The sequence below is a fragment of the Montipora capricornis genome, unplaced genomic scaffold, assembly GCF_036669925.1.
Source record: "Montipora capricornis isolate CH-2021 unplaced genomic scaffold, ASM3666992v2 scaffold_158, whole genome shotgun sequence".
In the NCBI taxonomy this organism is placed as follows: Eukaryota; Metazoa; Cnidaria; class Anthozoa; order Scleractinia; family Acroporidae; genus Montipora; species Montipora capricornis.
This window is the reverse complement of record NW_027179918.1, coordinates 1-18,833: the sequence shown is the minus strand read 5'-3', so window position 1 is coordinate 18,833 and position 18,833 is coordinate 1. Positions and strand designations below refer to the sequence as shown.

The 18,833-nt window shown below is 44.0% G+C and overlaps 35 non-coding genes and 5 pseudogenes across 35 annotated transcripts; all 40 read right to left on the bottom strand.

Annotated features, from left to right (window-relative positions):
• Positions 1–54: 54 nt before the first annotated feature.
• LOC138034739 (5S ribosomal RNA) lies at positions 55–173 on the bottom strand. The gene has a single exon (XR_011129183.1). It is a non-coding gene; the product is annotated as a 5S ribosomal RNA (ribosomal RNA).
• Positions 174–499: 326 nt separating this feature from the next.
• LOC138034737 (5S ribosomal RNA) lies at positions 500–618 on the bottom strand. The gene has a single exon (XR_011129182.1). It is a non-coding gene; the product is annotated as a 5S ribosomal RNA (ribosomal RNA).
• A 326-nt stretch (positions 619–944) lies between these two features.
• Positions 945–1,063, bottom strand: LOC138034736 (5S ribosomal RNA). Its single transcript, XR_011129181.1, has one exon. It is a non-coding gene; the product is annotated as a 5S ribosomal RNA (ribosomal RNA).
• Positions 1,064–1,389: 326 nt separating this feature from the next.
• On the bottom strand, positions 1,390–1,508 carry LOC138034735 (5S ribosomal RNA). The gene has a single exon (XR_011129180.1). It is a non-coding gene; the product is annotated as a 5S ribosomal RNA (ribosomal RNA).
• A 326-nt stretch (positions 1,509–1,834) lies between these two features.
• Positions 1,835–1,953, bottom strand: LOC138034734 (5S ribosomal RNA). The gene has a single exon (XR_011129179.1). It is a non-coding gene; the product is annotated as a 5S ribosomal RNA (ribosomal RNA).
• A 326-nt stretch (positions 1,954–2,279) lies between these two features.
• On the bottom strand, positions 2,280–2,398 carry LOC138034733 (5S ribosomal RNA). Its single transcript, XR_011129178.1, has one exon. It is a non-coding gene; the product is annotated as a 5S ribosomal RNA (ribosomal RNA).
• A 326-nt stretch (positions 2,399–2,724) lies between these two features.
• On the bottom strand, positions 2,725–2,843 carry LOC138034732 (5S ribosomal RNA). Its single transcript, XR_011129177.1, has one exon. It is a non-coding gene; the product is annotated as a 5S ribosomal RNA (ribosomal RNA).
• A 326-nt stretch (positions 2,844–3,169) lies between these two features.
• On the bottom strand, positions 3,170–3,288 carry LOC138034731 (5S ribosomal RNA). Its single transcript, XR_011129176.1, has one exon. It is a non-coding gene; the product is annotated as a 5S ribosomal RNA (ribosomal RNA).
• Positions 3,289–3,614: 326 nt separating this feature from the next.
• LOC138034730 (5S ribosomal RNA) lies at positions 3,615–3,733 on the bottom strand. The gene has a single exon (XR_011129175.1). It is a non-coding gene; the product is annotated as a 5S ribosomal RNA (ribosomal RNA).
• Positions 3,734–4,059: 326 nt separating this feature from the next.
• Positions 4,060–4,178, bottom strand: LOC138034729 (5S ribosomal RNA). Its single transcript, XR_011129174.1, has one exon. It is a non-coding gene; the product is annotated as a 5S ribosomal RNA (ribosomal RNA).
• Positions 4,179–4,504: 326 nt separating this feature from the next.
• On the bottom strand, positions 4,505–4,623 carry LOC138034727 (5S ribosomal RNA). Its single transcript, XR_011129172.1, has one exon. It is a non-coding gene; the product is annotated as a 5S ribosomal RNA (ribosomal RNA).
• Positions 4,624–4,949: 326 nt separating this feature from the next.
• On the bottom strand, positions 4,950–5,068 carry LOC138034726 (5S ribosomal RNA). Its single transcript, XR_011129171.1, has one exon. It is a non-coding gene; the product is annotated as a 5S ribosomal RNA (ribosomal RNA).
• Positions 5,069–5,394: 326 nt separating this feature from the next.
• LOC138034725 (5S ribosomal RNA) lies at positions 5,395–5,513 on the bottom strand. Its single transcript, XR_011129170.1, has one exon. It is a non-coding gene; the product is annotated as a 5S ribosomal RNA (ribosomal RNA).
• Positions 5,514–5,839: 326 nt separating this feature from the next.
• LOC138034724 (5S ribosomal RNA) lies at positions 5,840–5,958 on the bottom strand. The gene has a single exon (XR_011129169.1). It is a non-coding gene; the product is annotated as a 5S ribosomal RNA (ribosomal RNA).
• A 326-nt stretch (positions 5,959–6,284) lies between these two features.
• On the bottom strand, positions 6,285–6,403 carry LOC138034723 (5S ribosomal RNA). Its single transcript, XR_011129168.1, has one exon. It is a non-coding gene; the product is annotated as a 5S ribosomal RNA (ribosomal RNA).
• A 326-nt stretch (positions 6,404–6,729) lies between these two features.
• Positions 6,730–6,848, bottom strand: LOC138034721 (5S ribosomal RNA). The gene has a single exon (XR_011129167.1). It is a non-coding gene; the product is annotated as a 5S ribosomal RNA (ribosomal RNA).
• Positions 6,849–7,174: 326 nt separating this feature from the next.
• On the bottom strand, positions 7,175–7,293 carry LOC138034720 (5S ribosomal RNA). The gene has a single exon (XR_011129166.1). It is a non-coding gene; the product is annotated as a 5S ribosomal RNA (ribosomal RNA).
• A 326-nt stretch (positions 7,294–7,619) lies between these two features.
• On the bottom strand, positions 7,620–7,738 carry LOC138034719 (5S ribosomal RNA). Its single transcript, XR_011129165.1, has one exon. It is a non-coding gene; the product is annotated as a 5S ribosomal RNA (ribosomal RNA).
• Positions 7,739–8,064: 326 nt separating this feature from the next.
• LOC138034718 (5S ribosomal RNA) lies at positions 8,065–8,183 on the bottom strand. The gene has a single exon (XR_011129164.1). It is a non-coding gene; the product is annotated as a 5S ribosomal RNA (ribosomal RNA).
• A 326-nt stretch (positions 8,184–8,509) lies between these two features.
• LOC138034717 (5S ribosomal RNA) lies at positions 8,510–8,628 on the bottom strand. Its single transcript, XR_011129163.1, has one exon. It is a non-coding gene; the product is annotated as a 5S ribosomal RNA (ribosomal RNA).
• Positions 8,629–8,954: 326 nt separating this feature from the next.
• LOC138034715 (5S ribosomal RNA) lies at positions 8,955–9,073 on the bottom strand. Its single transcript, XR_011129161.1, has one exon. It is a non-coding gene; the product is annotated as a 5S ribosomal RNA (ribosomal RNA).
• A 791-nt stretch (positions 9,074–9,864) lies between these two features.
• On the bottom strand, positions 9,865–9,983 carry LOC138034708 (5S ribosomal RNA; annotated as a pseudogene).
• An 804-nt stretch (positions 9,984–10,787) lies between these two features.
• LOC138034698 (5S ribosomal RNA) lies at positions 10,788–10,906 on the bottom strand. The gene has a single exon (XR_011129153.1). It is a non-coding gene; the product is annotated as a 5S ribosomal RNA (ribosomal RNA).
• A 329-nt stretch (positions 10,907–11,235) lies between these two features.
• Positions 11,236–11,354, bottom strand: LOC138034714 (5S ribosomal RNA). The gene has a single exon (XR_011129160.1). It is a non-coding gene; the product is annotated as a 5S ribosomal RNA (ribosomal RNA).
• Positions 11,355–11,680: 326 nt separating this feature from the next.
• LOC138034713 (5S ribosomal RNA) lies at positions 11,681–11,799 on the bottom strand. Its single transcript, XR_011129159.1, has one exon. It is a non-coding gene; the product is annotated as a 5S ribosomal RNA (ribosomal RNA).
• A 326-nt stretch (positions 11,800–12,125) lies between these two features.
• Positions 12,126–12,245, bottom strand: LOC138034701 (5S ribosomal RNA; annotated as a pseudogene).
• A 326-nt stretch (positions 12,246–12,571) lies between these two features.
• Positions 12,572–12,690, bottom strand: LOC138034712 (5S ribosomal RNA). The gene has a single exon (XR_011129158.1). It is a non-coding gene; the product is annotated as a 5S ribosomal RNA (ribosomal RNA).
• Positions 12,691–13,016: 326 nt separating this feature from the next.
• Positions 13,017–13,135, bottom strand: LOC138034711 (5S ribosomal RNA). The gene has a single exon (XR_011129157.1). It is a non-coding gene; the product is annotated as a 5S ribosomal RNA (ribosomal RNA).
• A 326-nt stretch (positions 13,136–13,461) lies between these two features.
• On the bottom strand, positions 13,462–13,580 carry LOC138034710 (5S ribosomal RNA). The gene has a single exon (XR_011129156.1). It is a non-coding gene; the product is annotated as a 5S ribosomal RNA (ribosomal RNA).
• Positions 13,581–13,906: 326 nt separating this feature from the next.
• LOC138034709 (5S ribosomal RNA) lies at positions 13,907–14,025 on the bottom strand. The gene has a single exon (XR_011129155.1). It is a non-coding gene; the product is annotated as a 5S ribosomal RNA (ribosomal RNA).
• Positions 14,026–14,351: 326 nt separating this feature from the next.
• Positions 14,352–14,470, bottom strand: LOC138034702 (5S ribosomal RNA). Its single transcript, XR_011129154.1, has one exon. It is a non-coding gene; the product is annotated as a 5S ribosomal RNA (ribosomal RNA).
• A 326-nt stretch (positions 14,471–14,796) lies between these two features.
• Positions 14,797–14,915, bottom strand: LOC138034691 (5S ribosomal RNA). The gene has a single exon (XR_011129146.1). It is a non-coding gene; the product is annotated as a 5S ribosomal RNA (ribosomal RNA).
• Positions 14,916–15,241: 326 nt separating this feature from the next.
• LOC138034679 (5S ribosomal RNA) lies at positions 15,242–15,360 on the bottom strand. Its single transcript, XR_011129135.1, has one exon. It is a non-coding gene; the product is annotated as a 5S ribosomal RNA (ribosomal RNA).
• Positions 15,361–15,686: 326 nt separating this feature from the next.
• Positions 15,687–15,805, bottom strand: LOC138034751 (5S ribosomal RNA). Its single transcript, XR_011129195.1, has one exon. It is a non-coding gene; the product is annotated as a 5S ribosomal RNA (ribosomal RNA).
• A 326-nt stretch (positions 15,806–16,131) lies between these two features.
• Positions 16,132–16,250, bottom strand: LOC138034705 (5S ribosomal RNA; annotated as a pseudogene).
• A 326-nt stretch (positions 16,251–16,576) lies between these two features.
• On the bottom strand, positions 16,577–16,695 carry LOC138034707 (5S ribosomal RNA; annotated as a pseudogene).
• Positions 16,696–17,021: 326 nt separating this feature from the next.
• LOC138034740 (5S ribosomal RNA) lies at positions 17,022–17,140 on the bottom strand. Its single transcript, XR_011129184.1, has one exon. It is a non-coding gene; the product is annotated as a 5S ribosomal RNA (ribosomal RNA).
• A 326-nt stretch (positions 17,141–17,466) lies between these two features.
• On the bottom strand, positions 17,467–17,585 carry LOC138034728 (5S ribosomal RNA). Its single transcript, XR_011129173.1, has one exon. It is a non-coding gene; the product is annotated as a 5S ribosomal RNA (ribosomal RNA).
• A 326-nt stretch (positions 17,586–17,911) lies between these two features.
• LOC138034703 (5S ribosomal RNA) lies at positions 17,912–18,032 on the bottom strand (annotated as a pseudogene).
• A 326-nt stretch (positions 18,033–18,358) lies between these two features.
• On the bottom strand, positions 18,359–18,477 carry LOC138034716 (5S ribosomal RNA). Its single transcript, XR_011129162.1, has one exon. It is a non-coding gene; the product is annotated as a 5S ribosomal RNA (ribosomal RNA).
• Between the last annotated feature and the right edge of the window lie 356 nt (positions 18,478–18,833).

Sequence of the window (18,833 nt, the reverse complement as noted above, 5' to 3'; positions counted from 1 at the left end):
CAGAAAACCAAAGTAAAACAAGTCATATAACGACAAAATGTAGAGTCAAATAGAAGTCTACAACACGAGATATTCCCAAGCGGTCTCCCGTCGAAGTACTACTCTCGCCCTACAGGATTTGACTACGGGGATCGGACGAGACCCGGTTTTTTGCCTGTGGTATGGTCGTAGACGGAAGAAAGCCCGTTCTTGTTGTGTGTTTTGAGCGGGCAAGTTGAACTGAGCAAATAACTGTTTCCTCTGTGATGGTTCTTTAACCCTTCACCGGCAATGGCATTGGTAAAATGCAGAGAGTTAATGTTTCCCGTTCAAAAATTCCTTTCAACATCCGGGACTCGAGTAAACAAAGCTTTTCCTCGATTCGATTCCATGGAATGTCATTTGCTAAAGCTTGAATTGTGACGACAAGTTTTACAAGCGCGCGTGCTAATTAGCTCAATGCCCACAGAAAACCAAAGTAAAACAAGTCATATAACGACAAAATGTAGAGTCAAATAGAAGTCTACAACACGAGATATTCCCAAGCGGTCTCCCGTCGAAGTACTACTCTCGCCCTACAGGATTTGACTACGGGGATCGGACGAGACCCGGTTTTTTGCCTGTGGTATGGTCGTAGACGGAAGAAAGCCCGTTCTTGTTGTGTGTTTTGAGCGGGCAAGTTGAACTGAGCAAATAACTGTTTCCTCTGTGATGGTTCTTTAACCCTTCACCGGCAATGGCATTGGTAAAATGCAGAGAGTTAATGTTTCCCGTTCAAAAATTCCTTTCAACATCCGGGACTCGAGTAAACAAAGCTTTTCCTCGATTCGATTCCATGGAATGTCATTTGCTAAAGCTTGAATTGTGACGACAAGTTTTACAAGCGCGCGTGCTAATTAGCTCAATGCCCACAGAAAACCAAAGTAAAACAAGTCATATAACGACAAAATGTAGAGTCAAATAGAAGTCTACAACACGAGATATTCCCAAGCGGTCTCCCGTCGAAGTACTACTCTCGCCCTACAGGATTTGACTACGGGGATCGGACGAGACCCGGTTTTTTGCCTGTGGTATGGTCGTAGACGGAAGAAAGCCCGTTCTTGTTGTGTGTTTTGAGCGGGCAAGTTGAACTGAGCAAATAACTGTTTCCTCTGTGATGGTTCTTTAACCCTTCACCGGCAATGGCATTGGTAAAATGCAGAGAGTTAATGTTTCCCGTTCAAAAATTCCTTTCAACATCCGGGACTCGAGTAAACAAAGCTTTTCCTCGATTCGATTCCATGGAATGTCATTTGCTAAAGCTTGAATTGTGACGACAAGTTTTACAAGCGCGCGTGCTAATTAGCTCAATGCCCACAGAAAACCAAAGTAAAACAAGTCATATAACGACAAAATGTAGAGTCAAATAGAAGTCTACAACACGAGATATTCCCAAGCGGTCTCCCGTCGAAGTACTACTCTCGCCCTACAGGATTTGACTACGGGGATCGGACGAGACCCGGTTTTTTGCCTGTGGTATGGTCGTAGACGGAAGAAAGCCCGTTCTTGTTGTGTGTTTTGAGCGGGCAAGTTGAACTGAGCAAATAACTGTTTCCTCTGTGATGGTTCTTTAACCCTTCACCGGCAATGGCATTGGTAAAATGCAGAGAGTTAATGTTTCCCGTTCAAAAATTCCTTTCAACATCCGGGACTCGAGTAAACAAAGCTTTTCCTCGATTCGATTCCATGGAATGTCATTTGCTAAAGCTTGAATTGTGACGACAAGTTTTACAAGCGCGCGTGCTAATTAGCTCAATGCCCACAGAAAACCAAAGTAAAACAAGTCATATAACGACAAAATGTAGAGTCAAATAGAAGTCTACAACACGAGATATTCCCAAGCGGTCTCCCGTCGAAGTACTACTCTCGCCCTACAGGATTTGACTACGGGGATCGGACGAGACCCGGTTTTTTGCCTGTGGTATGGTCGTAGACGGAAGAAAGCCCGTTCTTGTTGTGTGTTTTGAGCGGGCAAGTTGAACTGAGCAAATAACTGTTTCCTCTGTGATGGTTCTTTAACCCTTCACCGGCAATGGCATTGGTAAAATGCAGAGAGTTAATGTTTCCCGTTCAAAAATTCCTTTCAACATCCGGGACTCGAGTAAACAAAGCTTTTCCTCGATTCGATTCCATGGAATGTCATTTGCTAAAGCTTGAATTGTGACGACAAGTTTTACAAGCGCGCGTGCTAATTAGCTCAATGCCCACAGAAAACCAAAGTAAAACAAGTCATATAACGACAAAATGTAGAGTCAAATAGAAGTCTACAACACGAGATATTCCCAAGCGGTCTCCCGTCGAAGTACTACTCTCGCCCTACAGGATTTGACTACGGGGATCGGACGAGACCCGGTTTTTTGCCTGTGGTATGGTCGTAGACGGAAGAAAGCCCGTTCTTGTTGTGTGTTTTGAGCGGGCAAGTTGAACTGAGCAAATAACTGTTTCCTCTGTGATGGTTCTTTAACCCTTCACCGGCAATGGCATTGGTAAAATGCAGAGAGTTAATGTTTCCCGTTCAAAAATTCCTTTCAACATCCGGGACTCGAGTAAACAAAGCTTTTCCTCGATTCGATTCCATGGAATGTCATTTGCTAAAGCTTGAATTGTGACGACAAGTTTTACAAGCGCGCGTGCTAATTAGCTCAATGCCCACAGAAAACCAAAGTAAAACAAGTCATATAACGACAAAATGTAGAGTCAAATAGAAGTCTACAACACGAGATATTCCCAAGCGGTCTCCCGTCGAAGTACTACTCTCGCCCTACAGGATTTGACTACGGGGATCGGACGAGACCCGGTTTTTTGCCTGTGGTATGGTCGTAGACGGAAGAAAGCCCGTTCTTGTTGTGTGTTTTGAGCGGGCAAGTTGAACTGAGCAAATAACTGTTTCCTCTGTGATGGTTCTTTAACCCTTCACCGGCAATGGCATTGGTAAAATGCAGAGAGTTAATGTTTCCCGTTCAAAAATTCCTTTCAACATCCGGGACTCGAGTAAACAAAGCTTTTCCTCGATTCGATTCCATGGAATGTCATTTGCTAAAGCTTGAATTGTGACGACAAGTTTTACAAGCGCGCGTGCTAATTAGCTCAATGCCCACAGAAAACCAAAGTAAAACAAGTCATATAACGACAAAATGTAGAGTCAAATAGAAGTCTACAACACGAGATATTCCCAAGCGGTCTCCCGTCGAAGTACTACTCTCGCCCTACAGGATTTGACTACGGGGATCGGACGAGACCCGGTTTTTTGCCTGTGGTATGGTCGTAGACGGAAGAAAGCCCGTTCTTGTTGTGTGTTTTGAGCGGGCAAGTTGAACTGAGCAAATAACTGTTTCCTCTGTGATGGTTCTTTAACCCTTCACCGGCAATGGCATTGGTAAAATGCAGAGAGTTAATGTTTCCCGTTCAAAAATTCCTTTCAACATCCGGGACTCGAGTAAACAAAGCTTTTCCTCGATTCGATTCCATGGAATGTCATTTGCTAAAGCTTGAATTGTGACGACAAGTTTTACAAGCGCGCGTGCTAATTAGCTCAATGCCCACAGAAAACCAAAGTAAAACAAGTCATATAACGACAAAATGTAGAGTCAAATAGAAGTCTACAACACGAGATATTCCCAAGCGGTCTCCCGTCGAAGTACTACTCTCGCCCTACAGGATTTGACTACGGGGATCGGACGAGACCCGGTTTTTTGCCTGTGGTATGGTCGTAGACGGAAGAAAGCCCGTTCTTGTTGTGTGTTTTGAGCGGGCAAGTTGAACTGAGCAAATAACTGTTTCCTCTGTGATGGTTCTTTAACCCTTCACCGGCAATGGCATTGGTAAAATGCAGAGAGTTAATGTTTCCCGTTCAAAAATTCCTTTCAACATCCGGGACTCGAGTAAACAAAGCTTTTCCTCGATTCGATTCCATGGAATGTCATTTGCTAAAGCTTGAATTGTGACGACAAGTTTTACAAGCGCGCGTGCTAATTAGCTCAATGCCCACAGAAAACCAAAGTAAAACAAGTCATATAACGACAAAATGTAGAGTCAAATAGAAGTCTACAACACGAGATATTCCCAAGCGGTCTCCCGTCGAAGTACTACTCTCGCCCTACAGGATTTGACTACGGGGATCGGACGAGACCCGGTTTTTTGCCTGTGGTATGGTCGTAGACGGAAGAAAGCCCGTTCTTGTTGTGTGTTTTGAGCGGGCAAGTTGAACTGAGCAAATAACTGTTTCCTCTGTGATGGTTCTTTAACCCTTCACCGGCAATGGCATTGGTAAAATGCAGAGAGTTAATGTTTCCCGTTCAAAAATTCCTTTCAACATCCGGGACTCGAGTAAACAAAGCTTTTCCTCGATTCGATTCCATGGAATGTCATTTGCTAAAGCTTGAATTGTGACGACAAGTTTTACAAGCGCGCGTGCTAATTAGCTCAATGCCCACAGAAAACCAAAGTAAAACAAGTCATATAACGACAAAATGTAGAGTCAAATAGAAGTCTACAACACGAGATATTCCCAAGCGGTCTCCCGTCGAAGTACTACTCTCGCCCTACAGGATTTGACTACGGGGATCGGACGAGACCCGGTTTTTTGCCTGTGGTATGGTCGTAGACGGAAGAAAGCCCGTTCTTGTTGTGTGTTTTGAGCGGGCAAGTTGAACTGAGCAAATAACTGTTTCCTCTGTGATGGTTCTTTAACCCTTCACCGGCAATGGCATTGGTAAAATGCAGAGAGTTAATGTTTCCCGTTCAAAAATTCCTTTCAACATCCGGGACTCGAGTAAACAAAGCTTTTCCTCGATTCGATTCCATGGAATGTCATTTGCTAAAGCTTGAATTGTGACGACAAGTTTTACAAGCGCGCGTGCTAATTAGCTCAATGCCCACAGAAAACCAAAGTAAAACAAGTCATATAACGACAAAATGTAGAGTCAAATAGAAGTCTACAACACGAGATATTCCCAAGCGGTCTCCCGTCGAAGTACTACTCTCGCCCTACAGGATTTGACTACGGGGATCGGACGAGACCCGGTTTTTTGCCTGTGGTATGGTCGTAGACGGAAGAAAGCCCGTTCTTGTTGTGTGTTTTGAGCGGGCAAGTTGAACTGAGCAAATAACTGTTTCCTCTGTGATGGTTCTTTAACCCTTCACCGGCAATGGCATTGGTAAAATGCAGAGAGTTAATGTTTCCCGTTCAAAAATTCCTTTCAACATCCGGGACTCGAGTAAACAAAGCTTTTCCTCGATTCGATTCCATGGAATGTCATTTGCTAAAGCTTGAATTGTGACGACAAGTTTTACAAGCGCGCGTGCTAATTAGCTCAATGCCCACAGAAAACCAAAGTAAAACAAGTCATATAACGACAAAATGTAGAGTCAAATAGAAGTCTACAACACGAGATATTCCCAAGCGGTCTCCCGTCGAAGTACTACTCTCGCCCTACAGGATTTGACTACGGGGATCGGACGAGACCCGGTTTTTTGCCTGTGGTATGGTCGTAGACGGAAGAAAGCCCGTTCTTGTTGTGTGTTTTGAGCGGGCAAGTTGAACTGAGCAAATAACTGTTTCCTCTGTGATGGTTCTTTAACCCTTCACCGGCAATGGCATTGGTAAAATGCAGAGAGTTAATGTTTCCCGTTCAAAAATTCCTTTCAACATCCGGGACTCGAGTAAACAAAGCTTTTCCTCGATTCGATTCCATGGAATGTCATTTGCTAAAGCTTGAATTGTGACGACAAGTTTTACAAGCGCGCGTGCTAATTAGCTCAATGCCCACAGAAAACCAAAGTAAAACAAGTCATATAACGACAAAATGTAGAGTCAAATAGAAGTCTACAACACGAGATATTCCCAAGCGGTCTCCCGTCGAAGTACTACTCTCGCCCTACAGGATTTGACTACGGGGATCGGACGAGACCCGGTTTTTTGCCTGTGGTATGGTCGTAGACGGAAGAAAGCCCGTTCTTGTTGTGTGTTTTGAGCGGGCAAGTTGAACTGAGCAAATAACTGTTTCCTCTGTGATGGTTCTTTAACCCTTCACCGGCAATGGCATTGGTAAAATGCAGAGAGTTAATGTTTCCCGTTCAAAAATTCCTTTCAACATCCGGGACTCGAGTAAACAAAGCTTTTCCTCGATTCGATTCCATGGAATGTCATTTGCTAAAGCTTGAATTGTGACGACAAGTTTTACAAGCGCGCGTGCTAATTAGCTCAATGCCCACAGAAAACCAAAGTAAAACAAGTCATATAACGACAAAATGTAGAGTCAAATAGAAGTCTACAACACGAGATATTCCCAAGCGGTCTCCCGTCGAAGTACTACTCTCGCCCTACAGGATTTGACTACGGGGATCGGACGAGACCCGGTTTTTTGCCTGTGGTATGGTCGTAGACGGAAGAAAGCCCGTTCTTGTTGTGTGTTTTGAGCGGGCAAGTTGAACTGAGCAAATAACTGTTTCCTCTGTGATGGTTCTTTAACCCTTCACCGGCAATGGCATTGGTAAAATGCAGAGAGTTAATGTTTCCCGTTCAAAAATTCCTTTCAACATCCGGGACTCGAGTAAACAAAGCTTTTCCTCGATTCGATTCCATGGAATGTCATTTGCTAAAGCTTGAATTGTGACGACAAGTTTTACAAGCGCGCGTGCTAATTAGCTCAATGCCCACAGAAAACCAAAGTAAAACAAGTCATATAACGACAAAATGTAGAGTCAAATAGAAGTCTACAACACGAGATATTCCCAAGCGGTCTCCCGTCGAAGTACTACTCTCGCCCTACAGGATTTGACTACGGGGATCGGACGAGACCCGGTTTTTTGCCTGTGGTATGGTCGTAGACGGAAGAAAGCCCGTTCTTGTTGTGTGTTTTGAGCGGGCAAGTTGAACTGAGCAAATAACTGTTTCCTCTGTGATGGTTCTTTAACCCTTCACCGGCAATGGCATTGGTAAAATGCAGAGAGTTAATGTTTCCCGTTCAAAAATTCCTTTCAACATCCGGGACTCGAGTAAACAAAGCTTTTCCTCGATTCGATTCCATGGAATGTCATTTGCTAAAGCTTGAATTGTGACGACAAGTTTTACAAGCGCGCGTGCTAATTAGCTCAATGCCCACAGAAAACCAAAGTAAAACAAGTCATATAACGACAAAATGTAGAGTCAAATAGAAGTCTACAACACGAGATATTCCCAAGCGGTCTCCCGTCGAAGTACTACTCTCGCCCTACAGGATTTGACTACGGGGATCGGACGAGACCCGGTTTTTTGCCTGTGGTATGGTCGTAGACGGAAGAAAGCCCGTTCTTGTTGTGTGTTTTGAGCGGGCAAGTTGAACTGAGCAAATAACTGTTTCCTCTGTGATGGTTCTTTAACCCTTCACCGGCAATGGCATTGGTAAAATGCAGAGAGTTAATGTTTCCCGTTCAAAAATTCCTTTCAACATCCGGGACTCGAGTAAACAAAGCTTTTCCTCGATTCGATTCCATGGAATGTCATTTGCTAAAGCTTGAATTGTGACGACAAGTTTTACAAGCGCGCGTGCTAATTAGCTCAATGCCCACAGAAAACCAAAGTAAAACAAGTCATATAACGACAAAATGTAGAGTCAAATAGAAGTCTACAACACGAGATATTCCCAAGCGGTCTCCCGTCGAAGTACTACTCTCGCCCTACAGGATTTGACTACGGGGATCGGACGAGACCCGGTTTTTTGCCTGTGGTATGGTCGTAGACGGAAGAAAGCCCGTTCTTGTTGTGTGTTTTGAGCGGGCAAGTTGAACTGAGCAAATAACTGTTTCCTCTGTGATGGTTCTTTAACCCTTCACCGGCAATGGCATTGGTAAAATGCAGAGAGTTAATGTTTCCCGTTCAAAAATTCCTTTCAACATCCGGGACTCGAGTAAACAAAGCTTTTCCTCGATTCGATTCCATGGAATGTCATTTGCTAAAGCTTGAATTGTGACGACAAGTTTTACAAGCGCGCGTGCTAATTAGCTCAATGCCCACAGAAAACCAAAGTAAAACAAGTCATATAACGACAAAATGTAGAGTCAAATAGAAGTCTACAACACGAGATATTCCCAAGCGGTCTCCCGTCGAAGTACTACTCTCGCCCTACAGGATTTGACTACGGGGATCGGACGAGACCCGGTTTTTTGCCTGTGGTATGGTCGTAGACGGAAGAAAGCCCGTTCTTGTTGTGTGTTTTGAGCGGGCAAGTTGAACTGAGCAAATAACTGTTTCCTCTGTGATGGTTCTTTAACCCTTCACCGGCAATGGCATTGGTAAAATGCAGAGAGTTAATGTTTCCCGTTCAAAAATTCCTTTCAACATCCGGGACTCGAGTAAACAAAGCTTTTCCTCGATTCGATTCCATGGAATGTCATTTGCTAAAGCTTGAATTGTGACGACAAGTTTTACAAGCGCGCGTGCTAATTAGCTCAATGCCCACAGAAAACCAAAGTAAAACAAGTCATATAACGACAAAATGTAGAGTCAAATAGAAGTCTACAACACGAGATATTCCCAAGCGGTCTCCCGTCGAAGTACTACTCTCGCCCTACAGGATTTGACTACGGGGATCGGACGAGACCCGGTTTTTTGCCTGTGGTATGGTCGTAGACGGAAGAAAGCCCGTTCTTGTTGTGTGTTTTGAGCGGGCAAGTTGAACTGAGCAAATAACTGTTTCCTCTGTGATGGTTCTTTAACCCTTCACCGGCAATGGCATTGGTAAAATGCAGAGAGTTAATGTTTCCCGTTCAAAAATTCCTTTCAACATCCGGGACTCGAGTAAACAAAGCTTTTCCTCGATTCGATTCCATGGAATGTCATTTGCTAAAGCTTGAATTGTGACGACAAGTTTTACAAGCGCGCGTGCTAATTAGCTCAATGCCCACAGAAAACCAAAGTAAAACAAGTCATATAACGACAAAATGTAGAGTCAAATAGAAGTCTACAACACGAGATATTCCCAAGCGGTCTCCCGTCGAAGTACTACTCTCGCCCTACAGGATTTGACTACGGGGATCGGACGAGACCCGGTTTTTTGCCTGTGGTATGGTCGTAGACGGAAGAAAGCCCGTTCTTGTTGTGGGTGTTTAGCGGGCAAAGTGAACTGAGCAAATAACTGTTTCCTCTGTGATGGTTCTTTTTAACCCTTCACCGGCAATGGCATTGGTAAAATGCAGAGTGAGTTAATGTTTCCGTTTCAAAAATTACTTTCAACATCCGGGACTCGAGTAAACAAAGCTTTTCCTCGATTCGATTCCATGGAATGTCATTTGCTAAAGCTGGAATTGTGACGAGAAGTTTTACAGGCGCGCGTGCTAATTAGCGCAATGCCCACAGAAAAACCAAGTAAAACAAGTCATAATAACGACAAAATGTAATGTCAAATAGAAGTCTACAACACGAGATATTCCAAAGCGGTCTCCCGTCGAAGCTAGTACTTCTCTCGCCCTGCAGGATTTGACTGGGGGGATCGGGCGCGCCCCAGTTTTTTGGCTGTGGTATGGTCGTAGACGGAAGAAAGCAGTTTTATTGTTGTGTGTTTTTGAGCGGGCAAGTTGAACTGAGCAAAATAACTGTTTCCTCTGTGATGGTTATTTAAAACACTTCCACCGGCAATGGCATTGGTAAAATGCAGAGAGTTAATGTTTCCCGTTCAAAAATTCCTTTCAACATCCGGGACTCGAGAAAACAAAGCTTTTCCTCGATTCGATTCCATGGAATGTCATTTGCTAAAGCTTGAATTGTGACGACAAGTTTTACAAGCGCGCGTGCTAATTAGATAAATGCACACAGAAAACCAAAGTCAACACAAGTCATATAACGGACAAAAAATGTAGGGTCAAATAGAGGTCTGACAACACGAGATATTCCCAAGCGGTCTCCCGTGGAAGTACTACTCTCGCCATACAGGATTTGACTACGGGGATCGGACGAAGACCCGGTTTTTGCCCTGTGGTATGGTCGTAGACGGAAGAAGAAAGCCCGTTATTGTTGTGTGTTTTTGAGCGGGCAAGTTGAACTGAATGAGAAAATAACTGTTTCCTCTGTGATGGTTCTTTAACCCTTCACCGGCAATGGCATTGTATAAAATGCAGAGAGTTAATGTTTCCCGTTCAAAACTTCCTTTCACAATCCGGGACGCGAGTAAACAAAGCTTTTCCTCGATTCGCTCCCATGGAATGTCATTTGCTAAAGCTTGAATTGTGACGACAAGGGTTTACAAGCGCTGCGTGCTAATTAGCTCAATGCCCACAGAAGAAAACCAAAGTTTAAAACAAGTAATATAAACGACAAAATGTGGAGTCAAATAGAAGTCTACAACACGACGATATTACCAAGCGGTATCCCGTCGAAGTACTACTCTCGCCCCTCAGGATTTGACTACGGGGATCGACGACGAGACCCGGTTGGTTTTTTGCCTGTGGTATGGTCGTAGACCGGAAAGAAAGCCCGTTCTTGTTGTGTGTGTTTGAGCGGGGCAAGTTGAACTGAGACCCCAAATAACTGCTTCCTCTGTGATGGTTCTTTAACCTTTCACCGGCCATGGCATTGGTAAAATGCAGAGAGTTAATGTTTCCCGTTCAAAAATTCCTTTCAACATCCGGGACTCGAGTAAACAAAGCTTTTCCTCGATTCGATTCCATGGAATGTCATTTGCTAAAGCTTGAATTGTGACGACAAGTTTTACAAGCGCGCGTGCTAATTAGCTCAATGCCCACAGAAAACCAAAGTAAAACAAGTCATATAACGACAAAATGTAGAGTCAAATAGAAGTCTACAACACGAGATATTCCAAAGCGGTCTCCCGTCGAAGTACTACTCTCGCCCTACAGGATTTGACTACGGGGATCGGACGAGACCCGGTTTTTTGCCTGTGGTATGGTCGTAGACGGAAGAAAGCCCGTTCTTCTTGTGTGTTTTGAGCGGGCAAGTTGAACTGAGCAAATAACTGTTTCCTCTGTGATGGTTCTTTAACCCTTCACCGGCTATGTCATTGGTAAAATGAAGAGAGTTAATGTTTCACGTTCAAAAATTACTTTCAACATCCGTGACTCGAGTAAACTAAGCTTTTCCTCGATTAGATTCCATGGATTGTCATTTGCTAAAGCTTGAATTGTGACGACAAGTGTTACAAGCGCGCGTGCTAATTAGCTCAATGCCCACAGAAAACCAAAGTAAAACAAGTCATATAACGACAAAAATGTAGAAGTCAAAATAGAAGTCTACAACACGAGATATTCCCAAGCGGTCTCCCGTCGAAGTACTACTCTCGCCCTACAGGATTTGACTACGGGGATCGGACGAGACCCGGTTTTTTGCCTGTGGTATGGTCGTAGACGGAAAGAAAGCCCGTTCTTGTTGTGTGTTTTGAGCGGGCAAGTTGAACTGAGCAAATAACTGTTTCCTCTGTGATGGTTCTTTAACCCTTCACCGGCAATGGCATTGGTAAAATGCAGAGAGTTAATGTTTCCCGTTCAAAAATTCCTTTCAACATCCGGGACTCGAGTAAACAAAGCTTTTCCTCGATTCGATCCATGGAATGTCATTTGCTAAAGCTTGAATTGTGACGACAAGTTTTACAAGCGCGCGTGCTAATTAGCTCAATGCCCACAGAAAACCAAAGTAAAACAAGTCATATAACGACAAAATGTAGAGTCAAATAGAAGTCTACAACACGAGATATTCCCAAGCGGTCTCCCGTCGAAGTACTACTCTCGCCCTACAGGATTTGACTACGGGGATCGGACGAGACCCGGTTTTTTGCCTGTGGTATGGTCGTAGACGGAAGAAAGCCCGTTCTTGTTGTGTGTTTTGAGCGGGCAAGTTGAACTGAGCAAATAACTGTTTCCTCTGTGATGGTTCTTTAACCCTTCACCGGCAATGGCATTGGTAAAATGCAGAGAGTTAATGTTTCCCGTTCAAAAATTCCTTTCAACATCCGGGACTCGAGTAAACAAAGCTTTTCCTCGATTCGATTCCATGGAATGTCATTTGCTAAAGCTTGAATTGTGACGACAAGTTTTACAAGCGCGCGTGCTAATTAGCTCAATGCCCACAGAAAACCAAAGTAAAACAAGTCATATAACGACAAAATGTAGAGTCAAATAGAAGTCTACAACACGAGATATTCCCAAGCGGTCTCCCGTCGAAGTACTACTCTCGCCCTACAGGATTTTGACTACGGGGATCGGACGAGACCCGGTTTTTTGCCTGTGGTATGGTCGTAGACGGAAGAAAGCCCGTTCTTGTTGTGTGTTTTGAGCGGGCAAGTTGAACTGAGCAAATAACTGTTTCCTCTGTGATGGTTCTTTAACCCTTCACCGGCAATGGCATTGGTAAAATGCAGAGAGTTAATGTTTCCCGTTCAAAAATTCCTTTCAACATCCGGGACTCGAGTAAACAAAGCTTTTCCTCGATTCGATTCCATGGAATGTCATTTGCTAAAGCTTGAATTGTGACGACAAGTTTTACAAGCGCGCGTGCTAATTAGCTCAATGCCCACAGAAAACCAAAGTAAAACAAGTCATATAACGACAAAATGTAGAGTCAAATAGAAGTCTACAACACGAGATATTCCCAAGCGGTCTCCCGTCGAAGTACTACTCTCGCCCTACAGGATTTGACTACGGGGATCGGACGAGACCCGGTTTTTTGCCTGTGGTATGGTCGTAGACGGAAGAAAGCCCGTTCTTGTTGTGTGTTTTGAGCGGGCAAGTTGAACTGAGCAAATAACTGTTTCCTCTGTGATGGTTCTTTAACCCTTCACCGGCAATGGCATTGGTAAAATGCAGAGAGTTAATGTTTCCCGTTCAAAAATTCCTTTCAACATCCGGGACTCGAGTAAACAAAGCTTTTCCTCGATTCGATTCCATGGAATGTCATTTGCTAAAGCTTGAATTGTGACGACAAGTTTTACAAGCGCGCGTGCTAATTAGCTCAATGCCCACAGAAAACCAAAGTAAAACAAGTCATATAACGACAAAATGTAGAGTCAAATAGAAGTCTACAACACGAGATATTCCCAAGCGGTCTCCCGTCGAAGTACTACTCTCGCCCTACAGGATTTGACTACGGGGATCGGACGAGACCCGGTTTTTTGCCTGTGGTATGGTCGTAGACGGAAGAAAGCCCGTTCTTGTTGTGTGTTTTGAGCGGGCAAGTTGAACTGAGCAAATAACTGTTTCCTCTGTGATGGTTCTTTAACCCTTCACCGGCAATGGCATTGGTAAAATGCAGAGAGTTAATGTTTCCCGTTCAAAAATTCCTTTCAACATCCGGGACTCGAGTAAACAAAGCTTTTCCTCGATTCGATTCCATGGAATGTCATTTGCTAAAGCTTGAATTGTGACGACAAGTTTTACAAGCGCGCGTGCTAATTAGCTCAATGCCCACAGAAAACCAAAGTAAAACAAGTCATATAACGACAAAATGTAGAGTCAAATAGAAGTCTACAACACGAGATATTCCCAAGCGGTCTCCCGTCGAAGTACTACTCTCGCCCTACAGGATTTGACTACGGGGATCGGACGAGACCCGGTTTTTTGCCTGTGGTATGGTCGTAGACGGAAGAAAGCCCGTTCTTGTTGTGTGTTTTGAGCGGGCAAGTTGAACTGAGCAAATAACTGTTTCCTCTGTGATGGTTCTTTAACCCTTCACCGGCAATGGCATTGGTAAAATGCAGAGAGTTAATGTTTCCCGTTCAAAAATTCCTTTCAACATCCGGGACTCGAGTAAACAAAGCTTTTCCTCGATTCGATTCCATGGAATGTCATTTGCTAAAGCTTGAATTGTGACGACAAGTTTTACAAGCGCGCGTGCTAATTAGCTCAATGCCCACAGAAAACCAAAGTAAAACAAGTCATATAACGACAAAATGTAGAGTCAAATAGAAGTCTACAACACGAGATATTCCCAAGCGGTCTCCCGTCGAAGTACTACTCTCGCCCTACAGGATTTGACTACGGGGATCGGACGAGACCCGGTTTTTTGCCTGTGGTATGGTCGTAGACGGAAGAAAGCCCGTTCTTGTTGTGTGTTTTGAGCGGGCAAGTTGAACTGAGCAAATAACTGTTTCCTCTGTGATGGTTCTTTAACCCTTCACCGGCAATGGCATTGGTAAAATGCAGAGAGTTAATGTTTCCCGTTCAAAAATTCCTTTCAACATCCGGGACTCGAGTAAACAAAGCTTTTCCTCGATTCGATTCCATGGAATGTCATTTGCTAAAGCTTGAATTGTGACGACAAGTTTTACAAGCGCGCGTGCTAATTAGCTCAATGCCCACAGAAAACCAAAGTAAAACAAGTCATATAACGACAAAATGTAGAGTCAAATAGAAGTCTACAACACGAGATATTCCCAAGCGGTCTCCCGTCGAAGTACTACTCTCGCCCTACAGGATTTGACTACGGGGATCGGACGAGACCCGGTTTTTTGCCTGTGGTATGGTCGTAGACGGAAGAAAGCCCGTTCTTGTTGTGTGTTTTGAGCGGGCAAGTTGAACTGAGCAAATAACTGTTTCCTCTGTGATGGTTCTTTAACCCTTCACCGGCAATGGCATTGGTAAAATGCAGAGAGTTAATGTTTCCCGTTCAAAAATTCCTTTCAACATCCGGGACTCGAGTAAACAAAGCTTTTCCTCGATTCGATTCCATGGAATGTCATTTGCTAAAGCTTGAATTGTGACGACAAGTTTTACAAGCGCGCGTGCTAATTAGCTCAATGCCCACAGAAAACCAAAGTAAAACAAGTCATATAACGACAAAATGTAGAGTCAAATAGAAGTCTACAACACGAGATATTCCCAAGCGGTCTCCCGTCGAAGTACTACTCTCGCCCTACAGGATTTGACTACGGGGATCGGACGAGACCCGGTTTTTTGCCTGTGGTATGGTCGTAGACGGAAGAAAGCCCGTTCTTGTTGTGTGTTTTGAGCGGGCAAGTTGAACTGAGCAAATAACTGTTTCCTCTGTGATGGTTCTTTAACCCTTCACCGGCAATGGCATTGGTAAAATGCAGAGAGTTAATGTTTCCCGTTCAAAAATTCCTTTCAACATCCGGGACTCGAGTAAACAAAGCTTTTCCTCGATTCGATTCCATGGAATGTCATTTGCTAAAGCTTGAATTGTGACGACAAGTTTTACAAGCGCGCGTGCTAATTAGCTCAATGCCCACAGAAAACCAAAAAAACACAAGTCATATAACGACAAAATGTAGAGTCAAATAGAAGTCTACAACACGAGATATTCCCAAGCGGTCTCCCGTCGAAGTACTACTCTCGCCCTACAGGATTTGACTACGGGGATCGGACGAGACCCGGTTTTTTGCCTGTGGTATGGTCGTAGACGGAAGAAAGCCCGTTCTTGTTGTGTGTTTTGAGCGGGCAAGTTGAACTGAGCAAATAACTGTTTCCTCTGTGATGGTTCTTTAACCCTTCACCGGCAATGGCATTGGTAAAATGCAGAGAGTTAATGTTTCCCGTTCAAAAATTCCTTTCAACATCCGGGACTCGAGTAAACAAAGCTTTTCCTCGATTCGATTCCATGGAATGTCATTTGCTAAAGCTTGAATTGTGACGACAAGTTTTACAAGCGCGCGTGCTAATTAGCTCAATGCCCACAGAAAACCAAAGTAAAACAAGTCATATAACGACAAAATGTAGAGTCAAATAGAAGTCTACAACACGAGATATTCCCAAGCGGTCTCCCGTCGAAGTACTACTCTCGCCCTACAGGATTTGACTACGGGGATCGGACGAGACCCGGTTTTTTGCCTGTGGTATGGTCGTAGACGGAAGAAAGCCCGTTCTTGTTGTGTGTTTTGAGCGGGCAAGTTGAACTGAGCAAATAACTGTTTCCTCTGTGATGGTTCTTTAACCCTTCACCGGCAATGGCATTGGTAAAATGCAGAGAGTTAATGTTTCCCGTTCAAAAATTCCTTTCAACATCCGGGACTCGAGTAAACAAAGCTTTTCCTCGATTCGATTCCATGGAATGTCATTTGCTAAAGCTTGAATTGTGACGACAAGTTTTACAAGCGCGCGTGCTAATTAGCTCAATGCCCACAGAAAACCAAAGTAAAACAAGTCATATAACGACAAAATGTAGAGTCAAATAGAAGTCTACAACACGAGATATTCCCAAGCGGTCTCCCGTCGAAGTACTACTCTCTCGCCTACAGGATTTGACTACGGGGATCGGACGAGACCCGGTTTTTGCCTGTGGTATGGTCGTAGACGGAAGAAAGCCCGTTCTTGTTGTGTGTTTTGAGCGGGCAAGTTGAACTGAGCAAATAACTGTTTCCTCTGTGATGGTTCTTTAACCCTTCACCGGCAATGGCATTGGTAAAATGCAGAGAGTTAATGTTTCCCGTTCAAAAATTCCTTTCAACATCCGGGACTCGAGTAAACAAAGCTTTTCCTCGATTCGATTCCATGGAATGTCATTTGCTAAAGCTTGAATTGTGACGACAAGTTTTACAAGCGCGCGTGCTAATTAGCTCAATGCCCACAGAAAACCAAAGTAAAACAAGTCATATAACGACAAAATGTAGAGTCAAATAGAAGTCTACAACACGAGATATTCCCAAGCGGTCTCCCGTCGAAGTACTACTCTCGCCCTACAGGATTTGACTACGGGGATAGGAAGTGTACCGGTTTTTTGCCTGTGGTATGGTCGTAGACGGAAGAAAGCCCGTTCTTGTTGTGTGTTTTGAGCGGGCAAGTTGAACTGAGCAAATAACTGTTTCCTCTGTGATGGTTCTTTAACCCTTCACCGGCAATGGCATTGGTAAAATGCAGAGAGTTAATGTTTCCCGTTCAAAAATTCCTTTCAACATCCGGGACTCGAGTAAACAAAGCTTTTCCTCGATTCGATTCCATGGAATGTCATTTGCTAAAGCTTGAATTGTGACGACAAGTTTTACAAGCGCGCGTGCTAATTAGCTCAATGCCCACAGAAAACCAAAGTAAAACAAGTCATATAACGACAAAATGTAGAGTCAAATAGAAGTCTACAACACGAGATATTCCCAAGCGGTCTCCCGTCGAAGTACTACTCTCGCCCTACAGGATTTGACTACGGGGATCGGACGAGACCCGGTTTTTTGCCTGTGGTATGGTCGTAGACGGAAGAAAGCCCGTTCTTGTTGTGTGTTTTGAGCGGGCAAGTTGAACTGAGCAAATAACTGTTTCCTCTGTGATGGTTCTTTAACCCTTCACCGGCAATGGCATTGGTAAAATGCAGAGAGTTAATGTTTCCCGTTCAAAAATTCCTTTCAACATCCGGGACTCGAGTAAACAAAGCTTTTCCTCGATTCGATTCCATGGAATGTCATTTGCTAAAGCTTGAATTGTGACGACAAGTTTTACAAGCGCGCGTGCTAATTAGCTCAATGCCCACAGAAAACCAAAGTAAAACAAGTCATATAACGACAAAATGTAGAGTCAAATAGAAGTCTACAACACGAGATATTCCCAAGCGGTCTCCCGTCGAAGTACTACTCTCGCCCTACAGGATTTGACTACGGGGATCGGACGAGACCCGGTTTTTTGCCTGTGGTATGGTCGTAGACGGAAGAAAGCCCGTTCTTGTTGTGTGTTTTGAGCGGGCAAGTTGAACTGAGCAAATAACTGTTTCCTCTGTGATGGTTCTTTAACCCTTCACCGGCAATGGCATTGGTAAAATGCAGAGAGTTAATGTTTCCCGTTCAAAAATTCCTTTCAACATCCGGGACTCGAGTAAACAAAGCTTTTCCTCGATTCGATTCCATGGAATGTCATTTGCTAAAGCTTGAATTGTGACGACAAGTTTTACAAGCGCGCGTGCTAATTAGCTCAATGCCCACAGAAAACCAAAGTAAAACAAGTCATATAACGACAAAATGTAGAGTCAAATAGAAGTCTACAACACGAGATATTCCCAAGCGGTCTCCCGTCGAAGTACTACTCTCGCGCCCTACAGGATTTGACTACGGGGATCGGACGAGACCCGGTTTTTTGCCTGTGGTATGGTCGTAGACGGAAGAAAGCCCGTTCTTGTTGTGTGTTTTGAGCGGGCAAGTTGAACTGAGCAAATAACTGTTTCCTCTGTGATGGTTCTTTAACCCTTCACCGGCAATGGCATTGGTAAAATGCAGAGAGTTAATGTTTCCCGTTCAAAAATTCCTTTCAACATCCGGGACTCGAGTAAACAAAGCTTTTCCTCGATTCGATTCCATGGAATGTCATTTGCTAAAGCTTGAATTGTGACGACAAGTTTTACAAGCGCGCGTGCTAATTAGCTCAATGCCCACAGAAAACCAAAGTAAAACAAGTCATATAACGACAAAATGTAGAGTCAAATAGAAGTCTACAACACGAGATATTCCCAAGCGGTCTCCCGTCGAAGTACTACTCTCGCCCTACAGGATTTGACTACGGGGATCGGACGAGACCCGGTTTTTTGCCTGTGGTATGGTCGTAGACGGAAGAAAGCCCGTTCTTGTTGTGTGTTTGGAGCGGGCAAGTTGAACTGAGCAAATAACTGTTTCCTCTGTGATGGTTCTTTAACCCTTCACCGGCAATGGCATTGGTAAAATGCAGAGAGTTAATGTTTCCCGTTCAAAAATTCCTTTCAACATCCGGGACTCGAGTAAACAAAGCTTTTCCTCGATTCGATTCCATGGAATGTCATTTGCTAAAGCTTGAATTGTGACGACAAGTTTTACAAGCGCGCGTGCTAATTAGCTCAATGCCCACAGAAAAACCAAAGTAAAACAAGTCATATAACGACAAAATGTAGAGTCAAATAGAAGTCTACAACACGAGATATTCCCAAGCGG